At 36.3% G+C, this 6,414-nt stretch overlaps 1 non-coding gene across 1 annotated transcript; it reads right to left on the bottom strand.

Moving 5' to 3' along the window:
- Positions 1-5,537: 5,537 nt before the first annotated feature.
- Positions 5,538-5,645, bottom strand: LOC127740289 (small nucleolar RNA R71). Its single transcript, XR_008000968.1, has one exon. It is a non-coding gene; the product is annotated as a small nucleolar RNA R71 (small nucleolar RNA).
- Positions 5,646-6,414: the final 769 nt, after the last annotated feature.

The raw sequence follows: 6,414 nt of genomic DNA, 5'->3' as shown, positions 1-6,414 counted from the left end.
TTGTCTGTGGTATTCTGAGTAGGATTCGATGATTGAATGACTGTGACGTGCTTCAAACTCCTGAAGGCGGGGCGTTAGTGACAGACGCAAAAGAATCACTGGATTCTATTCCGGCCTGACCGAGAACTGACAGATGAATTCCGCGTGCTGTGACAGAGCATATGCAATTGTTTTCACTGAGAGGATGGGAGGTAGCCATTGACAACGGTGAAACCCTACATACAGCTTGCCATGGAAGGAGACTTGCGTGTTTGAAGAAGAAGACAGTCGAAAAGCAGAGATTCAGAAGATGGAGCATCTCCAAACCTCAACCTATTCCCCATTACTGCAAAACAAGTAATCATTTCATGTTCTTTTGCTTTTCACAATCTATCCTGATAATTTCTGATATCCTGACTAAGATTTACAAGATAACCATAGCTTGCTCCAAGCCGACAATATCCGTGGGATCGACCCTTGCTCACGCAAGGTATTACTTGGACGACCCAGTTCACTTGCTGGTTAGTTGTGCGGGATTGCAAAAGTGTGATTGCAATTTCGTGCACCAGGCGCCCAGCGCCCAGCGCCCAAGGAGAAGAGACCAGTGTTCAAACGCCCAAAGAGGACCCTCTAGCCAGGGTTTAACGCCCTAGAGGCCTCATAGCATGTGGATCTCATCAAAGCTCAGCACAAACACTCACCAAGTGGGCCCCAGAAGTGAATTTTAGCACTAAAAAGACTGTTTTACCCTTACTAGTCACTAGTTTAGTATTTAAAATAGAAGATCACTCTTTGATAAGGATCTTTGCCCATCATTTACCATATTTTTCATTTTACACTTTGTATTTTCTATTAGTATGAGTTTCTAAACCTCCTAGGTTGAGGGGAGAATCCCTGCTGAGTTTCATGGATTAATAAAAGATTACTGTTCCGCTTTAACCTGTGTTTGATCCAATTCTAAGATGTATCTTCATTCTTCGTCAATATGAATGCGTTGAACTGGCATAAGATTATCACATTCTACATGGGTTTAGAGTGCGTCTTTCATCGGACAAGGATGAACCACTAGCTTGATTATACATCTCTTAGACGGTTAATCCACGACTTTGTTGGGGACTTGTCAAGACACCAGTTCAGCCGAAGGGTATGCAGAGATTAAGGTCTTTATGGTAGAGGCTAGAACCAAAGGCGCATCATTCTCTGATCCGGAAGATCCAACCTTGTCTGTGGCATTTTGAGTAGGATCATGAAGGAGAATGGACTGCATGAGCTTCACCCTCAATCAGAATGGATCTGCACTAACACTGGGGTTCAGATCTGGAGGAGTATTGGCGGCTGCTCAAACCAGCGTCAATCACATACAGCCTGCCATAAAAGAAATCATTCACACTTGAAGAAGACAATAAAACCTGAGTTAATCCAGAAGGACAAAACATCTCCAAGCCTTAACCATCCTCTTTTCATAGTTTACACGACTTCTGAGTTCTGATTAACCTTTTTCTTTATTCCTTTTTATGCAATTAAAAATAACATACCAACATCTCCTACACTTTCATTTACCTGACTAAGACCTGCAAGATAACCATAGCTTGCTTCAAACCACAATCCTCGTGGGATCGACCCTGACTCGCTCAGGTATGGCTTCATAGAAGATGATTGTCTTGCCCTATCCTAAGAACATATGGGAAGGGCAATTCCTGAACATCAGCTTGTACCTCTCCCAAGCATCACGGAGAGACTCGCTCTCCTTCTGCCTGAAGGTCTGAACATTTGTTGCCAGCTTAGTTAATCTCTGGGAGGAATTTGTTCAGGAATTTGTTAACAACTTTATTGATGAGCGGATAATTTATACGCTTTTTGGTATTATTTTTAGGTAATTTTTAGTAGGATCTAGCTACTTTTAGGGATGTTTTCATTAGCTTTTATGCTAAATTCACATTTCTAGACTTTACTATGAGTTTGTGTGTTTTTCTATGATTTCAGGTATTTTCTGGCTGAAATTGAGAGACCTGAGCAAAACTCTGATAAGAAGACTGACCAAGGACTGGTGATGTTGTTGGATTCTGACCTCCCTGCACTTGAAATAGATTTTCTGGAGCTACAGAACTCCAAATGGCGCGCTCTCAACGGCGTTGGAAAGTCGACATCCAGAGCTTTCCAACAATATATAATAGTCTATACTTTATTCGAGATTAGAGGATTCAAACTGGCGCTCAACGCCAGTTCCATGTAGCATTCGGGAGTCAAACGCCAGAAACACGTCACGAACCAGAGTTGAATGCCAAAAACACGTTACAACTTGGCGTTCAACTCCAAAAGAAGCCTCTGCATGTGTAAAGCTCAAGCTCAGCCCAAGCACATACCAAGTGGGTCCCGGAAGTAGATTTCTGCATCAATTACTTACTTCTGTAAACCCTAGTAGCTAGTCTAGTATAAATAGGACATTTTACTATTGTATTAGAAGTCTTTTGACAGTATAGTCTTTGACAACATCTTTGGACGTTTAGTTCTTAGACCATGAGGGCTGGCCATTTGGCCATGCCTAGAACTTCATCACTTATGTATTTTCAACATTGGAGTTTCTGCACACCATAGATTAAGGGTGTAGAGCTCTGCTGTACCTCAAGTTTTAATACAATTACTACTATTTTCTATTCAATTCAGATTATTCCTATTTTAAGATATTCGTTGCACTTCAATATGATGAATGTGATGATCCGTGACACTCATTATCATTCTCACCCAAGAACGCGTGACTGACAACCACTTCCGTTCTACCTTAGTCCGAGCGCATATCTCTTGGATTCCTTAATCAGAATCTTCGTGGTATAAGCTAGAATTGATGGTGGCATTCATGAGAATTCAGAAAGTCTAAACCTTTTCTGTGGTATTCCAAGTAGGATTCAGGGATTGAATGACTGTGATGAGCTTCAAACTCGCGATTGTTGGGCGTGATGACAAACGCAAAAGAATCAATGGATTCTATTCCGACATGATCGAGAACTGACGGATGATTAGCTGTGCCGTGACAGAGCATTTGGACCTTTTTCACTGAGAGGATGGGATGTAGCCATTGACAACGGTGATGCCCTACATACAGCTTGCCATGGAAAGGAGTAAGAAGGATTGAAAGTATGAAAGCAGTATGTTGCAGAGATCCAAAAGGAACACATCATCTCCATACACTTATCTGAAATTCTTACCAATGATTTACATAAGTATTTCTATCTTTATTTTCTGTTTATTTATTATTATTATTCGAAAACTCCATAACCATTTATTATTCGCCTATCTGAGATCTACAAGATGACCATAGCTTTCTTCATACCAACAATCTCCGTGGGATCGACCCTTACTCACATAAGGTTTATTACTTGGACGACCCATTGCACTTTTTGGTTAGTTGTGCGGAGTTGTGAAGAAAGTGCTGAGTTAGTAGATGCGCATACCAAGTTGAATGCCATTATTAGAGATCACAATTTTGTGCACCAAGTTTTTGGCGCGGTTGCCGGGGATTGTTCGAGTTTGGACAACTGACGGTTCATCTTGTTGCTCAGATTAGGTAATTTTCTTTTTGTTTTATTTTCAAAAAATTTTCAAAATTCTTTCAAAAATTTTTTTCTTTATTTTCGTTTTTCTAAAGATTAATTTTCGAAAAATCCAAAAAAAATTTTGAAAATCATAAAATCAAAAATATTTTGTGTTTCTTGTTTGAGTCTTGAGTCAATTTTTAAGTTTGGTGTCAGTTGCATGTTTTAAAAGTGTTGCATTTTTTGAAAATTCATGCATGTGTTCTTCATGATCTTCAAGTTGTTCTTGGTAAGTCTTCTTGTTTGATCTTTAAATTTTCTTGTTTTGTGTTTTTTGTTGTTTTTCATGTGCGTTTTTGCATTCATAGTGTCTAGGCATTAAAAATTTCTAAGTTTGGTGTCTTGCATGTTTTTCTTTTCTTGAAAATTTTTTAAAAATAAATCTTGATGTTCATCTTGATCTTCAAAGTGTTCTTGGTGTTCATCTTGACATTCATAGTGTTCTTGCATGCATCATTGATTTTGATCCAAAAATTTTCATGTTTTGGGTCATTTTTATGTTTGTCTCTCTCATCATTAAAAATTCAAAAAAAAATATCTTTTTCTTTTTTTTTTCTCTCATAAATTTCGAAAATTTGGGTTGACTTAGTCAAAAATTTTTAAAATTTAGCTATTTCTTATACGTCAAGTCAAATTTTCAAATTTAAAAATTTTATCTTTCCAAAATCTTTTTTCAAAAATCAAACCTTTCTCATTTTTCATATTAATTTTTGAAAATATTTAAAAATATTTTTTTCAAAATCTTTTTCTTAATTTTACTTCAAATTTTCGAAACTTTACTAACAATTAATGTGATTGATTAAAAAATTTGAAGTTTGTTACTTTCTTGTTAAGAAAGGTTCAATCTTTAAATTCTAGAGTCATATCTTTTAGTTTCTTGTTAGTCAAGTAATCAATTTTAATTTTAAAAATCAAATTTTTTTCAAAATATCTTTTTCAATCATATCTTTTTAAAATATATCTTTTTCAAAAATCAATTTCAAAATCTTTTCTAACTTCTTATCTTTTCAAAATTGATTTTCAAATCTTTTTCAACTAACTAATTGACTTTTGTTTGTTTCTTATCTTTTTCAAAACCACCTAACTACTTTTTCCTCTCTAATTTTCAAAAATTTCTCCCTCCTTTTAAAAATTCTTTTTAAATTAATTAATTGTTTTAAATTTTAATTTTAATTATTTTTCCTCTCTTAATTTTCAAAAATCACTAACCCTTTTTCAAAATTAATTTTCGAATTCTCTCCCTCTCATCTTCTTCTATTTATTTATTTATTTACTAACACTTCTCTTCATCTCAAGAATATGAACCTATCTTCACCCTTGTGTTTGGATTCTTACCTTTTCCTTCTTCTATTCATTTCTTCTTCTACTAACATAAAGGAATCTCTCTACTGTGGTAAAGAGGATCCCTATTATTATTTTTTGTTCCTTCTTTTTCATATGAGCAGGAGCAAGGACAAAAATATTCTTGTTGAGGCAGATCCTGAACCTGAAAGGACTCTGAAAAGGAAACTAAGAGAAGCTAAATTACAACAGTCCAGAGACAACCTTACAGAAATTGTCGAAAAGGAAGAGGAGATGGCAGCCAAAAATAATAATGCAAGGAGGATGCTTGGTGATTATACTACACCTACTTCCAAGTTTGATGGAAGAAGCATCTCAATCCCTGCTATTGGAGCAAATAACTTTGAGCTGAAATCTCAACTAGTTGCTCTAATGCAACAGAGCTGCAAGTTCCATGGACTTCCATCAGAAGATCCCTATCAGTTTTTAACTGAGTTCTTGCAAATCTGTGAGACTGTTAAGACTAATGGAGTAGATCCTGAAGTCTACAGGCTCATGCTTTTTCCTTTTGCTGTAAGAGACAGAGCTAGAACATGGTTGGACTCACAACCCAAAAATAGTCTGAACTCTTGGGATAAGATGGTCACGGCCTTCTTGGCTAAGTTCTTTCCTCCTCAAAAGCTGAGCAAGCTTAAAGTGGATGTTTAGACCTTCAAACAAAAAGATGGTGAATCCCTCTATGAAGCTTGGGAAAGATACAAGCAGATGACCAAAAGGTGTCCTTCTGACATGCTTTCAGAGTGGACCATTCTAGATATATTATATTATGGTCTATCTGAGTTCTCTAAGATGTCACTGGACCATTCTGTAGGTGGATCTATTCACCTAAAGAAAATGCATGCAGAAGCTCAAGAACTTATTGACATGGTTGTAAATAACTAGTTCATGTACACTTCTGAGAGGAATTCCGTGAATAATGGGACGCCTCAGAGCACTCAAAGCAAATGTAAAGAGTTTTAGTCTAGAGACTTCAGGGTCCACTCCATTGGCCTCTATAGTGTCACAAAACTGTAGTAAGTCGGAGATGAAATTACTGGGGTCTTCCTGTGGGTGTCCATAAAACTGGCACTTTTGCCGTAATAGCAGGATCTGGTCTAAGTTGACCTTAAAGTCATATGAGTCAACAAGAGTGTCAAATGTATAGGAACCCAGAGGTCTCCTAATTCATGTATTCCCCTTTTGATCCATAGTGACTTCGGTGTTCCTACATACATAAATAGGAGACAAAGAAAAATGGGAGTCTCTATGTCGTAGTATAAGGAGCTCCTAGTGAGATACCCAAAAAGAAATAGAAGAGAATAAAGAAGGAGATTTTGGAAATTAAAGAGAGAAAAAGAATTTAAAATTAAGTTTTAAAAAATCGAAAATAATATAAAAAAGAATGTAAAAATAAATAAAAGAATTCAAAAATACAAAAACTAGAAAGAAAGGGATTTAAAAATTTTTGAAATTCAAAAAGAAAGACAAACAATAAACTAACAATATTTGAAAAGAAAGATACATA

The sequence above is a fragment of the Arachis duranensis genome, chromosome 6 (assembly GCF_000817695.3).
Source record: "Arachis duranensis cultivar V14167 chromosome 6, aradu.V14167.gnm2.J7QH, whole genome shotgun sequence".
In the NCBI taxonomy this organism is placed as follows: Eukaryota; Viridiplantae; Streptophyta; class Magnoliopsida; order Fabales; family Fabaceae; genus Arachis; species Arachis duranensis.
This window is presented reverse-complemented; position numbering and strand designations above follow the sequence as displayed.